Source organism: Bos indicus x Bos taurus, chromosome 22, assembly GCF_003369695.1.
Source record: "Bos indicus x Bos taurus breed Angus x Brahman F1 hybrid chromosome 22, Bos_hybrid_MaternalHap_v2.0, whole genome shotgun sequence".
NCBI lineage: Eukaryota > Metazoa > Chordata > Mammalia > Artiodactyla > Bovidae > Bos > Bos indicus x Bos taurus.
The window spans coordinates 48,095,880-48,117,002 of record NC_040097.1 but is presented as its reverse complement, the minus strand read 5'-3'; the positions used below and the strand labels follow the sequence as shown (position 1 = coordinate 48,117,002).

Genomic DNA, 21,123 nt, shown 5'->3' with positions numbered 1-21,123 from the left:
GAATCCCGTAAGCCTCACAGTGCGGCCAAAATACCAAGCAAAGTGAAAAACACAGTTCAGTGTACTATTGAAATGGTGAATTATCGCAAGCTGTTGGTCCATGGATGTCGGACAGAGGTCCAGTATTGTTGAGTTTTTCTTGACATTTTAAATATTCCATGGCACCCTGAGAGCTTGCTGTGCATAGAAGGGCTTCCTGCAGTGTTTGGAAACCACGGGTTTTATATATAGTTCTGTGTGGCATGCCAGCTGGGACCTTGCAGTGCCCATTACAGCTTGTGATTTTAACCAGAATCCTGTCAAGTCAGTTTAGTTAGAAATCCCCTCCTTATCAGGGATAGTAGTTTTCCATCCATCAACTCCTCCAATCTGCTTCTTTGGCATTAATCTCCACTTGCCCATATTGTATTTGGAGTTGAGCCCAGTTTTATACTGTGGTCTCTTTTCTCCTACTGCAATAGTTCCTGAGTAAAATCTGGTTTTTACACTTTAATTACTATTTAGCTTGGGTTTTCTTTAACACATCACAACAATACATTCTTATTCTGACTCTCTCCTCTTGCTAGAATCTTTGCTTATTGCTACCCTGTGTCCACTCTTTCCTTTTCTAATGGTAAAATTAAAAGGGGTAGTACAATCAATCCATGGTTTGGGTTCAGAAAGTTGAACAGAAGTGTGTCTTCTAAAGAGTGACTTTTAACCCAGCAACTGGATAAAATCCAGTCCTTTAAGCAGAGAACATAATGTACATATAGGTCACTAGTAGCCAGAACACAATTGTGACTGCGTCCAAGAAGAGAGAGAAAGAGAGAGAGACACTGGATGTGGAACTCGGGAACACACAGAGGCTTTGTCTGAATGGCTGGTAGCTAACTGGGTGTCGTATTCCTCTGATTACTGCTGAAAGTTGGGGACAGTTCAAAATTGGTAAGGTGCAGGTCAAAGTCTCGGAGGAGACAGATTTACTCTGAAAGTGAGGATTGAAGGGCAAACAAAGAGACGCTTCAGTTTGTTTCTCTCTGATTTGATCAATTCAGTATTATTTACCCTGCAATAATTTAATGGTTTTACAGTTATTTATAAAGGCCATTTTTTCATATTTCCACAGGAAAAATAGCATTGCCATTAATCTGAATGTCTGTCTCTAGCCTATCTTTTACAACACATACTTTGGGAAATGATTTTATCAGGTATACACCTGTCTAACTGTAGCTGTGACTTCATGCACATTTAACCTGCTAGGAAGAATATGGAGACATCCTCCTCTCATCAGTGTCTTTCCTAAGGTAACTTTTTCTATAGAGATTCCCTCACTTTGTATTAATATTCAGTGATGGCCAACACAGTATTTGCTGTATCCTCTTAACTCCTTTAATGTCTGACTCTACGTGCTGATATCAAATAGTATTATGTTTCACTGCTAATCAGTATGAGTTTATTTTTAGAGTGAGGAAAATGCTACATAATTAGATAGTGACGGTGCTTTCACATCCTTGTGATTATATTCAGTTCCGTTCAGTCGCTCAGTCGTGTCTGACTCTTTGCAACCCCATGGACTGCAGCACACCAGGCCTCCCTGTCCATCACCAGCTCCCAGAGCTTGCTCAAACTCACGTCCATCAAGTCAGTGATGCCATCCAACCATCTCACCCTCTGTCATCCCCTTCTCCAATCTTCAATCTTTCCCAGAATTAGGGTCTTTTCCATTGAGTCAGTTCTTTGCATCAGGTGGCCAAAGTACTGAAGTTTCAGCTTTAGCATCAGTCCTTCAAATGAATATTCAGGACTGATTTCCTTTAGGATTGACTGGTTGGATCTCCTCGCAGTCCAAGGGACTCTCAAGAGTCTTCTCCAACACCACAGTTCAAAAGCATCAATTCTTCCACGCTCAGCTTCCTTTATAGTCCAACCTTCACATCCATACATGACTGGAAAAACATAGCTTTGACTAGACGGACCTTTGTTGGCAAAGTAATGTCTCTGCTTTTTATATGCTGTCTAGGTTTGTCATAGCTTTTCTTCCAAGGAGCAAGTGTCTTTTAATTTCATGGTTGCAGTCACCATCTGCAGTGATTTTGGAGCCCAAGAAAATAATGTCTCTCACTGTTTCATTGTTTCCCCATCTGTTTGCCGTGAAGCGATGAGACTGGATGCCATGATCTTAATTTTTTGAATGTTGAGTTTTAAGCCAGCTTTTTCACTCTCCTCTTTCACTTTCATCAAGAGTCTCTTTAGTTCCTCTTTGGTTTCTGCCATAAGGGTAGTGTTATCTGCATATCTGAGGTTAATGATATTTCTCCTGGCAATCTTGATTCCAGCTTGTGCTTCATCTGGCCCAGCATTTTGCATGATGTAATCTGCATAGAAGTTAAATAAGCAGGGTGACAATAATACAGCCTTGATGTACTCCTTTCCTACTCTGGAAGCAGTCTGTGGTTTAATGTCCAGTTTTAACTGTTGCTTCTTGACCTGCATACAGATTTCTCAGGAGGGAGGTAAGGTGGTCTGATATTCCTATTTCTTTCAGAATTTTCCACAGTTTGTTGTGATCCAGAGTCAAAGGCTTTGGCGTAGTCAATAAAGCAGAAATAGATGTTTTTCTGGAACTCTTATGATCCAGTGTATGTTGGCAATTTGATCTATGGTTCCTCTGCCTTTGCTAAATTGAGCTTGAACATCTGGAAGTTCTCAGTTCACATACTGTTGAAGCCTTGCTTGGAGAATTTTGAGCATTACTTTGCTAGTGTGTGGGATGAGTGCAATCGTGTGGTAGTTTGAACATTCTTTGGCATTGCCTTTCTTTGGGACTTGTATGAAAACTGACCTTTTCCAGTCCTGTGACCACTGCTGAGTTTTCCAAATTTGCTGGCATATTGAGTGCAGCACTTTAACAGCATCACCTTTTAGGATTTGAAATAGCTCAACTGGAATTCCATCACCTCCACTAGCTTTGTTCATAGTGATGCTTCCTAAGGCCCACTTGACTTTGCACTCCAGGATGTCTGGCTCTAGGTGAGTGATCACACCATCATGGTTATCTGGGTCATTAAGATCTTTTCTGTATAGTTCTTCTGTGTATTTTTGCCACCTCTTCTTAATATCTTCTGCTTCTGTTAGGTCCATACCATTTCTATTATACCCATCTTTGCATGAAATATTCCTTTGGTTTCTCTAATTTTCTTGAAGAGATCTCTAGTTTTTCCCAATCTATTGTTTTCCTCTTTCTCTTTATGTTGATCACTGAGGAAGGCTTTCTTATCTCTCCTTGCTATTCTTTGGAACTCTGCATTCAGATGCTTATATCTTTCCTTTTCTCCTTTGCCTTTAGGTTCTCTTCTTTTCTCAGCTATTTGTAAGACCTCCTCAGATAACCATTTTGCCTTTTTGCATTTCTTTTTCTTGGGGATGGTCTTGATCACTGCCTCCTGTACAATGTCATGAACCTCCATCCATTCTTCAGGCACTCTGTCTATCAGATCTAATCCCTTGAATCTATTCGTCACTTCTGCTGTATAATTGTAAGGGATTTGATTTGTGTCATACCTGAATGGTCTAGTGGTTTTCCCTACTGTCTTCAGTTTAAGTCTGAATTTGGCAATAAGGTGTTCATGATCTGAGCCAGTCAGCTCCTGGTCTCGTTTTTGCTGACTATATAGAGCTTCTCCATCTTTGGCTGCAAAGAATATAAAGGATCTGATTTTGATAGTGACCACCTGGTGATGTCCACGTGTAGAGTGATTATATTAAATATTAAATGTCTCTAAATTTTACAGTTTAAAATCATGACTATTATAGTATATGAATTATGTTGTTGTTGTTTAGTTGCTAAGTCATGCCTGACTCTTTGTAACCTGCCAGGCTCTTCTGTCCATGTGATTTCCCAGGCAAGAATACTGGAATGGGTTGTCATGCCCACCTCCAGAGGATCTTTGCAACCCGGGGATTGAACGCAGGTCTTCTGCATTGCAGGCAGATCCTTTATTACTGAGCCACCATATCCCAATAAAAACAATAATAGTTTTTTTTTTTCTTTTTGGTTAAAAGTGACAGGTTGACTATACAAGCTTATTTATCTACTTTTATCCAAAAATTTTTACTAAAATTATAGTACAATATTTTTTAAAAGGTAAAGAATGATTTTTTAAACTCTCACAGGGGCAGTAGAGAATTTTTAAAAAGGTTTTAACCCATTAAACAAAAGATGGGTAATTATAACACAATTTGGGAAAGTAGAAATGAGTGGAAGGCGGTAACTGGCTTGGCTGTCTGAGAAGTTCCATCGTAAGAGCTGGCAGGGGCCATGCCAGAAAAAAGCATGTCACAATCATGTGTCGAAACACCACTCATCTCCAGGCTTGGGTGGCAGGCAGAGCAGAAAGTGTGGCAAGGTGTGGGAAGGTGCACATTCTGAACAGATTTCCAGGTTTACTGCACTGACCTGCCCTGGTTCTGGGAAGTTTATTACGGAGAAATTTCCAGATTCAGAAGCTGGGCAGAGCAGGGTGATGGGCAGGGCTTAAAAAGGGAACATCTACATAACTCATGTAGGCCCCTTGCCCACCCTGATCACAGAATATCAGTGGTAAGATACTCCAACTCCCCCACCTTCCCTACCCTGCTAGACTGGAAGATAGATTGCTCTTTGCTGAAGAGACGGAATGACCAAATGGGAAAACCTTCCAGCTACTTGGATTCTGAGGTCTGCCCATGCGAAGGCCAGCCTGTCTGCCCATTCCACCGCTTGTCAACAAGCCCTGGGCTTGTACTTAGAGTCGGAGTCCTGTGACCATCCCAGTGCTCAGAGCCCATGCTCTCAACCACCTCACTCTACCTAGCCCTCAAACACATCCCCTGCAGCACTGGCAGAGCCCTGGCCTCATGGCAGGAGTCAGTCAGCATACATTCATAACTCCTTACTCAGAGACACATGTTTAACTAGCCATGAGGTTAGTGCACAATGAGATTTCTTTGGATGTCTGTAGTCCAATAGGTTGCCTTTTCAAGGTTCCCTGGGTGATTCTTTTTTGCATACAACAGACAAGAGCCTAAAAGGAAACTTGACAGCAGTGTTGGCCTTTATATCTCACCATCAGGAGCTCTGGAATTTACGAGGCAAGGCTGCTGTTGGTTGGATTAGTTTCAGAAGTGATCTTTCCTCTTTCAAATCATTTGTGTATTGCTCTATGTACATAAAAGGAACTTTTGCAGAAGCACAGGCTTATAGGAACCATGAAATTTAACAGAGGCACAGAGCTATAGGACTCAATGGTATGACCCACAAGTTACCGGACAATGATAAGAAAATGCAAATGTCTAAGACTGAAGTCGATATTACCATGTTAGTTGCATGAGATTAGTTACAGAAATCAGGTACCAAAAGAGATGATCTTTTTCAAAAGTTTGCATAAATTTGAATGCAACAGGTAATGTCACAGAATCTTCCAAATCCAAGCTCAGTTGTGACTAGACCAAGGTGCTCTTGTTTAGTGTATGAGGGCATGTGTGTGAATGTTATCTTGGGCATGTGTGGGGAGGTGTGTTAGGGAAGGCAACATGTATGTGTATTTAATCTGCATAGAGTACAGAAACAGAAGCCTAAAAATAGACATGTACCAGCGTGACTCCAACGCCTTTTGTGGTGGGTGGGTTTGGCTTGTGGTGTGTGGTGTGTGTATAGCACGATGGGGTGACATGCTCGCTGAGGTGGCGTGGCGCACTGGAAGGGTGTGTGGTGTGGTTGGACCTGGTGTGTGGTTTGATGGGGTACAGTTGGTGTGGAGTGAGCCTTAGTGAGGAGTTTGGCAGGAGTCTGATGACATGGGAGGTGGAAGACCAGAGTTGGTGCGTGCATGGGGATAGCATGTAGTATGGTGTGTGTGTGTGAGGCAGTGATGCGGTTGTGGCTTAGCCCAGCTTTTGTTTAGATTTTCTTTTGCCCTTTGTTTTGCTCTTTGTTTTTGTCTTTGTTAGGCCTTTGTTTCGCCTTTGTTTCCTTCTTTGTTTAAACTTGCTTTGGCTTTTGTTTGGTCTTTCTTTAGCCTTTTGTTTAAACTTTGTGTGGCCTTTTTGTAGTCTTTGTGTAGCTTTGTTTTTAAGTGGATCTTGGCTGAGAACCCATCAAAAACACCTTGTGTAATGAAAACCCGGATATGTAATCTGCCCCTATATATTCTGCATGCACTGAGGGGCCCCCACCCCACCCCGGGACCTGGTGCAGACGTGGAGCCTGTCTCAAACAGCTGCTGCTTGAAGGTAAGGGGTTCCACGGGTTTTCCTCTCGCTGCGTGTTGTGCTTCACTTTTGGCGGCGAGCGCGCATTTCTGTACGGGTCAATTTCACTCTATCCGAAGGGGAACGGGGTAATAGCAGCCAAGGTCGGGAGGACACAGAAGAAAGGAGGAAATAAGCACAGAGGACCCCAAGGGGATTCTGCTGTGGGCCGTGGGCCTTCCTGGAAGGTTCTGGCTAGTGTTTGGGATTGTCTGAGACTCGACAGAGTCTCCAAACCTCAACCCAGGCTCTCCGGGGTGTAAAGTCCCATGTTACCGGGGCTAGATCAATAGCATTCTTTGGCTTCTTTTTCCCCAGTTCTTTTATTGCTTGTCATAATTTGAAAATGAGTTTCTCTTCTTATTTAGGATCAGCCTCTTTCCTCATACAGCTGGGTTTACGTGTGGGGAATACTTGTGGAACAACAAAGCCCACATCTTGTTAGAATTTTGCTCCCTGTAGACTAGCAACTTTCAATGAAAAGATGCTAATGCTTTGTCTCGTACAGAATCTCCTAAAAATAACCATTTTCAGCGTTGTGGTTGATAGAAAAAGGAATGAAAAGATTATGTGTGTCAGAGGAATAAAACTATTGAACTTGGCTAGCATACTAGGAGGAAAATGGGGGAAAGAATTTTGAATGTTCTGTGAGTAAAACAGGGAGGCAGAGAACAGACTGCCACCAGATAGGCAGCTGTCATTCTGTGTTCATTTAGAAAAACAGGAGAATGCCTTGGTGGGTAGATTTTAAGAATTGTTTCAGATTTACAAAAAAAAAAAAACTGCCAACAGTAGGAAAATTTCAGATGTACTTCCATCACTTGAATGTTGACACTGTGTCATATTTGCTTTACCACTCTCTCTCTGCATATGCACTTATATATTTTTTCTAAGCCTTTTGAGATTAAATTACAGATGTGATCCAAATCAGAAAATGACCCTGAGGAAATGCTCTCATCTAATCAACAGACATCTAGATTTCACCAACCATCCTTGGAGTGGACCGAGGATCAGCCATCACCTTTAGTTAACGTGTTTCTTTAATCTCCCTTAATCTGGAAGGGTCCTCAGACAGTTGTTCTCTCATGATCTCTACAGTTCTGAAGAGCACACTGGCCTGTTATTTTGTTAAATGTCCTCAATTTGGATTTGGTCTGATGTCTTCTCATGATTAGGTAATAACTAGGCAGTTTTGTAGGGATAGGCTTGTATTTTAGCTCATACATATCCAAATTCATACTTGAATTGTACACACTTTTAATTCGAAGTCTTATTCATCTAGGATGAATCTCATTGACCCAGGATTTTAAATGAGTACCTAAAATATTACAAGAAAATACAAAAAACTAAAAATCCAGAGCTTTTATATGCAATTCTCAAGTATTCAATCAAAGTATGTAAGTGCTGTCCTTGAATTATAAATGGTAATTACAATGATATGTACAGGAACTTGCTAGGCAAGTAGTGAAGTATTTATCGAGTTTCTTTTGTGTGTGTTGGATTCATGCCTACTGCTCTGAGTATTCATTTCACCAATATGACCCTTCTTTTCTAAGCAAAATCATCTGCTGAAAACAGAGTTCAATAAAGTATTGTCCTGAGGAGCAAGTCCAGATTCACTGGCCTTTAGCATGTTGACATGGTGTCTGGTAGAGGAAGAACTTTCATCTTGTATATAAGTGGGAAAACTTTTGTTTGTAAGTATTTGGCAATTACCATTCCAGAATTTCCCATCAAACATCCTTTGTTTGGGAAATATTACCAAACTGGATTCTTCAGATATGCAGATAAAAATCATCCTTTTTTTTTTCCCCAGAGAAAACTTTGAAGTCATCATAAATCTGAGTATGGGGCAATTGATTAACTTGATTACAATCTCTTTGGTTAAGTGAATATATTATGGCTTTAACAGAACTGTTCCCTGGATTAGGTAGATACTTTCAAGTTTGGGGTTCTGCTCGTGGTGTTATTTAATGTTGAGGAACTAAGCTTTGGAGAAAATGTATATTACCGATTTACCTATTAGGGCCCTTTATCTGGGCCACCAAAGTCACCCTGGAGTTTGAGGAAGTATTTCGACTTAAAGGATTACGTGTTTCCATGGTGAACATTTTCCTGTATCTTCCAATCCTGTAAATTTATTGTGGGCTGAACACTGTAGTAGCATGATATTAGGTGGCAGAGGTTCTGGATTAAGCTAAATTACTGGAGGATCACCTTGGTCCTGTCCAGGTTTGGTTTTAGGCCTTGTTAGGGCTTGTTTGTCTTTGCCGTTTCTCCTAGGCATGCTCCCCTGCCCTAGGGTGAGATCTTTCTGGGGCTTCAACTGAAAGTCTAGGGTGTTCACCAGGGTCTTGCAATTGCCCCAGTAATGTGCAAGCCCTGATGTTTCTACGTAGTTATCAACCTCTTTGTAACTGTTGGCTTCTTCCCCCTGGCCTTCCCACAGTTTCACCCTGCAAACGCACAACTTTGGAACTGGCCAAGGATCTGAGAAAAGTTATTGTGTCTTCTTAGCAGGTCCCTACTATCTGTTGCTTGCATCTCAAACCCCTTCTGGGTCCCTGCAGTCTTAGCGACCCCTGGCTCTGATCTCTGACTCTTCTTCTCCACGCTCAGGCTCTTTTCCCCTGTAGGACAGTTTGAAAACTATCTTCAGGCAGAAAACCAGGGGAAATCTTCTCTTGCTTCCTTTCTCTCAAGGATCAAAGCCCTGCAATATTTGCTCCCCAGTGCCTGCAAACAATTCTTTTGCATGTTTTGTTCAGCTTTTGTGGTTGTGTAAGTTCAATACTTACAGTGGGAGTGTAAGTTCAATACTTGTTAGTAGATCATGATTAATTTTTTAAGTAAGAAAACTTGTAGAGTCATATGATTTCAATTATTCTGTCAAGTAGTTGGGAGAAGAGGAACATTCTAGTGATCTTCATCTGATCTGACAGAAAAATCTTACAAAGATTTATACAGTTAGACAGAAGTTGCCAATTACAGCATTATCACTAGAAAAAGTATCAACTAAGACAACCAGTTAGAATTACAGATTTTTTTTCTGGAGGTTTTTTTGTGTGTGTGTGTCTAGAATCTTCACAATTTTATAAGACCCCTTTGAACATTTCCAAGATCTGAGATGTATTAAGAACAGGACAAATGACATGAATAGTCACAAAGATCTCTGTAGTACAATGAGAAAACTACATTGATATTTTCTAGAAGTTCTCAATTTGCTACCTTGTCAAAGGATATTTCATTGAGTTTACAATGCAAAAACCACGTCTCTTTCCAGAGCTGTAAGCGAGGAGGACATTCCTTCAAATCTTTTCTTGGGGTGCTTTACTTAATTATGAAGATTTGCATTTTTAGAGCAGGACTCTGGAATTTTATTAGCATTATAAGCAAAAATCAGGTTTGTAGAGCTCAGATTTATTAAGAGAAATGACTATTTTTTACCTAGTGATGGTGAATTAACTGGATATATGTCATTTTTCCTCTATGATGATGAGGTGGACTTTAAAAAGTTTGCATGTAATTTTGTCATTATACCCCCTCCTAGCCAGCCCATCCTCCATCTGACAGACAGTATCTAGATGAAATACCATGATCCTTCCTGGGGCTGTGTGTGTGAAGCTCTGTGATTAAGACACTTGAGTTAACTACAACTTCAGTCATCAAAACACTAAATTAACCAGAATACATTCTACTGCTTCATTTTTTAGGGAAAAAAGAAGCAAATGATACCAAGAGAAGCCCACAACAGAGATCTATTCACCAGATGTGCACGGATGAAAATACAGGTACAAATGAATCTCCCACTCTCTTTTGGATCAGCAACTAAATTATGGTATAATGATTACTAGTATTCAGAATGTCAAAGTGGAATGTAGAATCAGCGACAGATGGAGCAATCAAACTTTCAGTAAGAGTTACGCACTTTAGAAAATGATCCCAGGTGTCTTACAGTATTCTAGGCTTGGGGAATAGAGACATGATACACTTCCCTGTATCAGGCAGAGGCACTGCGACCCACACCACCACTTGTTCACGTCTGACAAACCCACGTACCACAGAGCACAGTGAAGTTCATCCCCTACAGCCTTGGACTCTCCTCAGGAGCTTCTGTCCATCTCATTGTCTTAACTGAATCCAGCCAGTCTTCTGAGAACAATGCCTCGTCTGTCAGCCTGTCGAGTGAGGACCATTTTACACTCCGAGAAGCTCCAGATTTGAGAGCAAGGCAGCATCCTCCCCATGCCACATTCAGACCGCGGCTCCTTCACTCCCTCGTCATTTCTCCGTAACCTGAAGCTGTGCTGCATCCCCTGCGTCAGTCTTCATCTGACTTCCCGGTCACTCCTTGTCATTCACTGATAGTTTTGTTACCAGATTCCGTGCTCCCCCACTCCCTCTCCGTTTCAGTTGCACCCACCTAGACGACGTTAGTGTCTGTGTGAATAAACTCTTCACCGCTCCAGGGAATTATGCGCTCTGCCGCATCCACCCGCTGCCATGCTGGAACTTAGCAATACTCGAAACTCTCCTCTCTGAATCAAATCGCGCAAACATCTAGCTAGCACCTGATTCACAACCTTCCTTTCTTTCAACTTTGTTAAGTGCCCCACTACAACCATTCTTTCACCAGGTGCTTCGGATTGACTTGCCCCTTCATCTCCCCATCCATCTATGAATCCATTTACTTATCCCTTCATCAATGCATTCACCCATCCATTCAACAATCACTCCTTTCGGCCTTTCTTTCTATTATGAATAGACTCTAGGGTTTATCACTTCAATTCTTCTGCACATTCTCTAGCAAACCCCAACCCTGGATGCACCTATGCGTCTTCTCTGTGTCTCCACCCGGGCTGCTGCGAACATTTGGAGAAAAACACCAGGCGGCTTGGTATCACTGCAAATTAATGGTCAGTGACCTCGACTGGGCCACCAGTGTAACTTGTTTCAACCACTCCGTGGAGACGGTTCCTGTTAAATTCACCAAATATCTCCCTATCCCTTAAGCGAATGTACTCTTTTTGGTTTTCTATCTCACCACATCTCAGAATCACTCTGCATACAGCTCTGACCACTCCCTCTGTTTAAACGCTCCTGCCCCTGGCTCCCAGCATGCCGCATGCTCTGGGTTCCCTCCTTCCTCTCTGATTCTTCTCTTCTTCCTTGGTCAATCACTTTGCCCCTCCACCTGACCTGCAAGTGTGGGAGTGCCCCGGCACACGGCCATGCTCCCCTCTCAGGCCACGATCTGCCACCTGGGCAAGTCTATTTATCCCATGGCTTTAGTCACCATGCACTCTGGCAACTTTCGAACTCCATCTCCTGCCCAGATTTCTCTGAACTCTCCACTTGATGTTGCCATCTAGATGCCCCTCAAACACTTCAACGTGAATGCATCTAGAGCTGAACTCATGATTTAGCCTCTCCTCTCAAAACTTCTCCTCCAGTAGGGGCTCCTACCACTGACCTAGCCGCTCAAACTATATACCTCGGAGTCACCCTCGACAGCTCTTGCTTCTCTTGGAAGAGGTGAATGAATTCAATAAAATATGGTAAATACAAATTGCGAAAGGGAACAAAGATAAGTGGCATTTCATCGAGCTGAGGAAGTCCACAAGTATCACCGCTGTTGGCTGACTCAGATGGTGACCTTGGACACAAAATTTGGGAAAAGGTGTGGTTGATAATCGGCTTATCTCTAGCCTGGTTTCTTGGTCTCCCTGAGACTGATGCCCTTTGAAAACCCAAGGCAGAACCCAAAGCATGTTAAACATTCTGAGTGGAGCGATAAATCCGTCAGTCAGCTAATTTAGGTTCTCTTCTTCAGCACCTCCACCACCCCACTATGACCACAGGCCAAATCAACATTTGGGGTTTTAAATACGACAGTGCAAATCTGGAAGATTGGTTTCCTTCTCCATCATTCTGGAAGGAATTATGAGAGAGAGGATTTGTGTTACCTATGTTTGTGTGCATTCAGAACCCCATCATTTTCACAGAGAAAGAGAAACATCTTTATTTTTGTATCACAAACACTGGATTAAGAAAGACAAACAATTTTTCACATCTTGAAAAAATGAAATAATAATAATATAACTATTTTATGTTAAGGCCTTATTTCTTAAAATAGCCTTGCTGGGAATCTGACAAAAGCAGCTTGAGTCCTACATGATATCCCAGGGGTCACTCCTAACTTGATCCCAGTTAATACTCATTCTTTGAGCAGAAGCAGTGGCAGAATCCTGAGGATTCAGACGGAAACCTTTCCCTCACAGAGTCCAAGTGGAGGTTCAGACACACGGCCACACTATTATAACAGTGTGATGTGCTCACCAACAGAAGTACATACACATTACCTCCCAGAGGAGAGAGGATCCTTTGCTGGGCTGGGACCTTAGCTGGGTTACTTGGTTCTTTTCAACTTTCCTACCGTACTTGTTGACAATAGGTCTCGTGCTTGTTATTTAGCCTTAGATGGAGTTTACCACCCACTTTGGGCTGCATTCCCAAGCAACCCAACTCGGGGAAGATCCATACTGGCCTCACACAGTCCACGGGCTGGGCCTTGATCAGAAGGCACTGCCACGTTGGAAATGTACCCAGTGGTGCCAGGTCGCCAGCCGGGGGGTGGTCTCCTGCCGACCCCACCCCCGCCCCCGCCAGCCCACCCTGACCAAGCAACCACGCGGGTTGTCTAGAGTGAATAGTGGTTTACTACACAGCCACCATGGGGAAAACGCATTCCAGGAAAAGGAAACAGGCACATCTTTTGATCACAGGATGATGTTTCTGACCTATAGAAGTGTGTGGGTTTGGGGAGGGGAGAGAAGGGAGAGAGGTGGACAGGGCCCAGATGATGAAGAGTCTTATGTGCCATATTAACTAAGAAGCAAGGACTTTGCTCTGTAACTGGGAAGAGTCTCTGTGGTTTTGAGTAAGGGAATGGCTAAATGAGGAGACAGCCTTATGCTTTTGGTTCCTTCTCTTGGACTTGCTTGCCCTCTTCTATAGAAAAGCATGAGATTACTCATTCACATTCAATTCCAGTGTAAATTCACAGGATTAAAACAACGCACTCTGTAATTTCAGATGTTAAAAAAATGAACATTGTGTTACTAAAATAACTTTCAGAAACTTAATGCATTTCTTACATGTTTATTTAGCTCCACTATAATAAGGAAGGTTTTGACTCCTAAAACATTTGCTAAACATATAATCTTTTAAAAACTTTTTATTTTATATTGGGATATAGCCCATTAACAGTGCTGCCACAGTTTCAGTTGCACAGCAGAGCCACTCAGCCATACATATACATGTAGCCCTTCTCCCTCAGACTGCTAAATGTATCTTTGTGCTAAGGATGCCAACCCATGCCCCTCCCCATGCTCTGATTGACTGCGTTTCCCCCTTCCTTCCACAGCGTCATCCTCCAATCCCATTTTTGGGCCAATCACAAGGGGTGTGAATTGACATTCCCTTGGGTTGGTATCCTAGCTGGGATTGGGCAGACTTTGTTCAATCAGAAAGGGCTTTTGCATGAATCTGTGAGATAGTTGTCCGTGGGCAGTGTGGTCCTGAGGCCACTTTAATTTGTCTTTATCACTTGGAAATAAAGTAAAGCAGTGAGGGCTTCGTCTTCCAAAATTAGTCACCAACTTCAAGACATCAGCATCCTCTTATTACTGTGATGTTTTCAAGCCTCAGCAGCTCTGCAAATCAGTGTTGGATTTTGGCAGGATGTTGCTGTTTGTGGAAACGCACTCTGATTCAAAAGAAATATCTGTATGAAAAGTTTCCATTACTGGGGCACTGGTTTCCCAACAAGAATCTACTGTTCAACATTCACTGTACTAATTAGTAAACGTTTTGGTTGCTAAGGCAACAAATGAATAGGCAAGGACAAATGGATACAGCCATCCTTAGAAACAGCCTTTAGTAGTTACAAGCAAAGTTCTTTTCCCTCGTTGTGTTTTTGCTGCTGTGGACAAACACGGAAGGCACTGTCTTTTACTATGTAAAGCTGCTCTCAGAGGCAAGCATTAGCCCCTGACCTGAGAATTCGCAAGGTTTAAGAAACATTCAAGATCTCTAAGGGAGGTGGTGAACATGGAATGAATTTGCTGCTCAGCGATAATGGTTTTCACAGCAGAGGATTTGAGGCTGGGCAGGCTGCAGAAGGCTGTGGGAAGGCTCGGTGAAAGAAGCCCAGGCCTGCAGTGGAACTTTCAAAGTCGCAGCTTTTATCCTGGAAACAGCTCCTGGGCAAAGCACCCAGGTGCGTTCCTCTCCTGAAGGAAGCCTGGGCTCTGGCAGCCTGGGACAGTGCCTTGACCACAGAAGGTGCCAGCCCCTGTGCCCCTCCCATGCTCTGACTGACTGCCTTTCCCCCTTCCTTCCACAGCGTCATCCTCCAATCCCATTTTTGGGCCAATCACAAGGGTGTGAATTGACATCCCCTTGCTGTTACTGTCTCTTTCCTAGAGTCCTTTAGAGTTAAACATATTTGTATATGATTATTGGCTTTTAAAGAATCTTCTCTTTCTATTATTTGGCTGTTAAAAAAATTGTAGGTTGTTTTTTCTTAAATATTCTGATTATTAAAACTACACTTTTATGTGTTTGTATATTTTCTTCTCTACTGTCATAGGGTTTTAAACTTGTAACTGCACGGTATGTTTTATTCTATAAAAATCATAATCTTTGACTTGCTTCCCTCCTCTTCACATCTGCTGTATTAGAAACTGTATGCTGTGAAGATTAGCAATAGAGATTAGTCTACTTTGCTTGGGATCTTAGGGCTCCTGTGTTCTAGTTCTGTGTCCTCCAGTGGGTTATTTGGCTTCTCTGTACCTTGGCTTGCTCATTTGCCAAGTGGGGCTATTGTGAGGTCATGAGGATTAAGTGAGTTAAATACATAAAGCCCTTTTAAATAGTACCTGGCTTCCATCACATGTGTTTGCTATCATTTTTCTTGTTGGGATCTTTTGTCTCCCTTTTGAATAGTTTAAAAAATGCCGCCTCTGTCATGAACCACGCTTCTATACACATGTGAGTCTGTTTCCAGGCGCTCTGTTCTGTACCACTGATCTGTTGGTCTATTCCCAAACCACTACTCTACTGTTTTAATTAGTATATTTCATGACTAGTGCTAATGCTTGGTAGGGCAAGACCCTGTTCTCATTCAAAATTGTCTGGGCTCATAAGAATCATAAAATCATCTTACTAATTCCATGAAAATCTGCTTTTTATTGGAATTGCATTAAGTTTATACATGTATTAGGAGATCTTCAGCATACTTATTTCTATTGTAGCCTTGCAGATTCCTTCATGGAAGTCTTGCATTTCTTCTATCAGATATACATCTACCAGTAGGTGTCCTGTGGTTTTGTACTCAGTGTGAATGGCTCCTCTTATTTTACATTTTCACACTGGCTCTTCCTGACCTAGAGAAATGATTTTGATTTTGGTGTATTCTCAGGTGGCTCAGTGGTAAAGAATCCTCCCGCCAAGCAGGAGATGCAGGTTTGATCCCTGGGTCAGGAAGATGCCCTGGGGAAAGAAATGGCAACCCACTCCAGTAGTCTTGCCTGGAGAACCCCATGGACAGAGGTGCCTGGTGGACTACAGTCCATAGTGGTCACAAAGGGTTGCACACGACTCAGCACGACGGAACAGCAGCAGCTGCATATAGATCTTGGGTCCAGAAATCTCGCTGGACTTTAAGTTCTAACAATCTGTGGAGTCTCACAGTTTTTTATTTCGAATTTGTACTAGTTAGGATTTCAGGTGCCATGTTGAATGGTAGTGTTGACAGCACCCTCCTTGGGGTGTCTGATTTGTATGAAAGTGTTTCTAAGATTTTACCAGCAGTAAGCTGTTACTGTGGATATTTTAGTAGCTAGCCCATTATTATAATGTTAAGGACTTCCTGTTCCTTTTCCACTAAGGATATTTATCAAGAATGGCTACTGAATTTTTTCCCCACAAGGATTTACACATTTTAATTTCTGCTTTACTTCTAGGTATCTGAAGATTCTTGTTGCTATTGTGAATGAAACGTTTTCCAGTTTTTCTCCCCTTTCTTATACTCCCTTTCTCCCAGGGTGTTCTGTGTTCCATTGGCTATAAATCTCATCCAGCATCAAATACTCTTAAATTTATTTCTCATCCTTTCTCTGTCTCTCAAGATCTGACCCATGTGGCCAAATCACTCTCTTTCGTAGCTGCTTGGAGACTTCATAAGTTCTTCCAACTTAACATGCCTCAGACGAAATTTTTGACTATTCCCTTTTCTCATCCCTAAACCTTAGCTAAATGATTCATCACCTAACTTAATATGTCTTGGAGAAATCCTGTTTGTCCCTCCTCCCTGCCTGTGTTCAGTCTATCTGCATGTCCTGTTCATTGCTGGGCTTCCTTTCCTGCTCAGTCTCTACGCCTACCTTTAGCAATTTTGAGGAGTTGAGAGGATGCCTAGACCAGGTTAGGAGGCTGCTGAGTCGGGGTCCTGATGGCCAGTGGCTTTGGTGGGTCAAGTAGCCAGCAGCAACTTGTCATTCATGGCAAGGGGCTAGGTGAGGCCACGCAAGGCACCTATGACAGAGCCCAGGAGGGCAGACACCACAAGGACCAGCCTCGCCTTCCCTCATTGCCCCAGGACTCTCAGCTTCTCCATACTCTTGTCTACCTTCAGAAGGAATGGAGGGAGGCAAGGAATAGTCCTGATAAGGAGCTGAACTTTGACTACTTGTTAGCAAGAGACAATTCATGCCGGAAATAATCGAGGCGGTATGCGTTCAGAGGTTCTCATTCCCCCTCCCCTATCCTTTCTTATAGTATTGTATTACTTGTACAAATACAGAGCAATGAAAAAGTCATATATATATATATATATATATGTATATATATATATAGGTACAACTGAGCTTACTTTTAATACATCTGAAACTTACTGCTTTATTAACTTAAATTACCAAGTATATATTAAACTTTCTTCTCCTTAATCCACATAACATATTAAGGGGTCTTAGGACTGATCATTTTCCTCCTTTAGAGTTTTGATATCTGAAGCCAGAATATTGTTCTCTCAGAGGGCTCAGGCCCTGGGTAGTCAGGGTGAAGGCTGCCTCCTGTCCTTCCCACGCTGAGTTCTCTAATCACAAGACAAGGGCAGGCTCTTGCTCACGGTGCTGAGGGACCTGATTGACAAGAACTGGAGACGTGTACTGTAACCTGCGCGCCCCGTTCACTCGGTAGCGCCTATGCCCGTTTCCATGTCCGACTTCCTGTGATCCCATGGACGTTTAGCGTGGCAACTTACTACTTGCACTGTGTTTCCAGAGGACCATCCACAGCTGAGGGCCACAGACTGCTTTTATTAAAATTACCCACACCCCAACTGCCTTTTAAAAAAGATGTTAGGAATGGATGAACAGAAGGAAGAAAATCCATTTTATGTTCATGATTCTCATTTTCACCTGCAGTGTCTCAGGGAATAGTGAAAGTGTGTTTAAAAATCCCCAGGACACTGGTGGGAACACAGATATGCGAGTGCCATCTCTGCGTGCTAAGTCACTTCAGTCCTGTCCAACTCTGCGGCCCCATGGACTGTAACCCACTAGGCCTCTCTGTCCATGGGATTAAAAAAAAGGCGTAATATGCTCACAATTGGTGAGAATAGCCATCATTAAAAACCACATATAATAAATGCTGGAGAGCGTGTGGAGAAAAGGAAACCCTCTTACTCTGTTAGTGGGAATGTAGCACGGCAGAGCCACTATGGAAAACAGCATGGAGCCTCCTCAGAAAACTAAAAATAGAATAACTGCATGATCCAGCGATCCCACTCTTAGGCATCAGTCAGTTCAGTTCAGTCGCTCACTCGTGTCAAACTCTTTACGACCCCATGGACTGCAGCATGCCAGGCTTCCCTGTCCATCACCAACTCCCGGAGTTTACTCAAACTCATGTCCATTGAGTCGGTGATGCCATCTAACCATATCATTCTCTGTCGTCCCCTTCTCCTCCCGCCTTCAATCTTTCCCAGCATCAGAGTCTTTTCCAATGAGTCAGTTCTTCGCATCAGGTGGCCAAAGTATTGGAGTTTCAGCTTCAGCATCAGTCCTTTCGATGAATATGCAGGACTGATTTCCTTTAGGACTGACTGCTTGGATATTCTTGCAGTCCAAGGGACTCTCAAGAGTCTTCTCTCACACCACAGTTCAAAAGCATCAATTCTTCAGTGCTCAGTCAAAAATAGGCATATACCCAGACAAAACTATAATTCAAAAAGATACATGCATCCCAATGTTCACAGCAGCACCATTTACAATAGCCAGGACATGGAGAAAACCTAAATGTCCATCAACAGATGAATGGATAAAGAAGATTGGTACATATATACAATGGACTATCACTCAGCCATAAAAAATAATGAAATAATGCTATTTGCAGCAACACGGATGAACCTAGAGATTATCAAACTAAGCAAAGTAAGTCAGAAAGAGAAGACAAGTACCATGTGATCTTACTTCTATGTGGAATCTAGAATAGGACACAAATGAGCTTATCTATGAAACAGACATAGAGAACAGATTTGTGGTTGCCAAGGGGGAGAGGGGAGAGGGGAAGGAGGGTTGGGAGTTTGGGATTAGCAGATGCAAACTGTGGTATATAGCACAGATAAACAAGAAGGCCCTATTGTATAGTGTAGGAAGCTATATTCAACACCCTGTGATAAATCACAATGGAAAAGAATGTGAAAAAGAATATATAACTGAGTCACTTCACTGTACAGCATAAATTAACACAACTTTGTAAAGCAACTATACTTCAATAAAATTTTTTTAAAAAGAAAGAAAAGCAAAAGTGTAGTGGGTTCACAAAGTCTTTTATTTTTTCCTAAAGAGCCCAGTTCTATAACTTTCAAGATCAGTTGGAAAAGTCCCTTCCTGTGTTGCCTTTTTCACTAAGCAGACCTGCCGTCTGAATCAGAGCAGAGGTCCCCGAGGGACATGGGGACCACGAAAGAGCATCTGGGGACAGGCAGTGACAGTCTGAGGGCCCCTGCAGAAGCCGTGAGAGGTACCCTTTGTTCACGCTCTTGATATTCAGCATCTACGGAACACCTGCTCTGAATAAGGCACAGAACAAGGGCAGCCTCCCAGGTTCCAGATGCTCTCCTAGAGTTATGCACCACATTCAGGGCTGGCTTCCCTGGTGGCTCAGAGGGTAAAGCGTCTGTCCGCAATGCAGGAGATGCAGGTTTGTTCCCTGGGTGGGGAAGATCCCCTGGAGGAGGAAACGGCACCCCACTCCAGTACTCTTACCTGAAAAATCCCATGGACGGAGGAGCCTGGTGGGCTACAGTCCATGGGGTTGCAAAGAGTCGGACACGACTGAGAGACTTCACTTTTCACTTACAGGGCTAGGGCACAAGAGAGGGAGTAGTGATCACTTCTCCTTGGGGGAAAGGAAGGTTCTGGAAAACCCCCTTGGGAAGTGACTTGACTTTGGGCTGAACTCCAAGGTGTTAGAAACATTTGCTGTGTTAATTGTTAGGTGGGAAGGAAGTAGGGGAAGGAGCCCTAAGGCTCAAGGTCCAAAGGCTTGAAGTAATCTTGCCCCTTGGGGGCCAGGAAGAGTGGGTTGGGCTGAATGCCCTCACCAGGGGAGAGTCCCTTACTGAGTAAAAGCCTTATTACTGAAGGAAAAGGTCAAGTATCCAGACTTTTGCCTGCGTCTTCTTGGCCAGAATGTGGTCACATAGGAAGTTATGTGTATTTAACAGGGCAAATCAGCAAGGTTTGTTACAGAAGGCAGTGCAGATACTAGGTAGTCAGTAGGCATACTGGACATTATGGGGTTTCTGTCATTTTTATTGTTATCATTACTATACAACTTTGGAGAGTTTATGTAACTTCTTCAGGTCTCAATTTCCTCAGCTGTAACAGGGGGACAGTAGAGACGACCTGGAAGGTTATACTGGGAATTGGAAATGACAGGTCGCTCTTCAGCCTTTTGGCTAAGAGCACGTGTAGAAACAACAGAAAGCATCTGGAGCATAGTAGGTGCTCAAGAAATAGTGAGAGGAGGTTCTTGTTCTCCCTTTGGCTCCTTTCCTTTACTTACTTTTTCTCCTTGTTCAAATACCTGCCTCACTTTCCCCTCCTCTTTAGTTTTAGAGTATATGGAGACACCTGGAAAGCCTGGAAGAAATGATAATTTTAGAGTTTCAAATTCAGTCATTTTTTTCTCTTCATCCTGTCAGACAGTTTATATTTTCTCTGCGATTAGGTGGTACGGTTTGTGAAAACACATGTAGTGTTTATAATGATCTGCTTTTAGTCACAAAAGTAAATAAAGATGTCTTTACTTTATTAAACATGTAATTAATGCTTGAATTAAATGTCATGTGAGATACAAAAAGAGTGTGCCTGAAGAAGTCAGTGGGATTAGACACGTCGTTTGAATGAATTCTTAGTGAAAGGAAAATGGAATTTATGAAGCAAGTTACTTATAGTAACTTGGTAACTTTGGTAGTGCTAGGTTCTTATCCTATTTATTTTACTTAATACTATCAAAGGCCTTCTGAGCTAAATAATATTTGTTATTTCTATTATGGACTGACCGCTTGTGTCTCCCACAATTCATATTTTGAAATCTCACCCCCAGTGTGATGGTAGTTGGAGGTCGGCCCTTAGGGAAGTTATGAGGGTGGGGACCTCACAGATGGAATTAGTGCCCTTATTACAGAGACCCCAGAGACTCTCTTGTTCATCCCACCATCTGTGAGCCAGGAAGTGGGCTCTCACCAGACCCAGAATGGGCCAGCACCTTCATCCCAGA

At 42.6% G+C, this 21,123-nt stretch overlaps 1 protein-coding gene across 9 annotated transcripts in view; it reads left to right on the top strand.

The window, feature by feature from the left end:
• The first annotated feature begins 6,148 nt into the window (after positions 1–6,148).
• MOBP (myelin-associated oligodendrocyte basic protein) overlaps positions 6,149–21,123 on the top strand; it is a 44,779-nt gene continuing 29,804 nt past the window's right edge. For all 9 annotated transcript variants that reach the window (XR_003507738.1, XR_003507737.1, XM_027522524.1 and 6 more), the window contains exons 1-2: positions 6,149–6,252; positions 9,984–10,061. The gene's annotated coding sequence lies outside the window, so the exon portion shown is untranslated. The remainder of the gene's footprint in view (positions 6,253–9,983; positions 10,062–21,123) is intronic.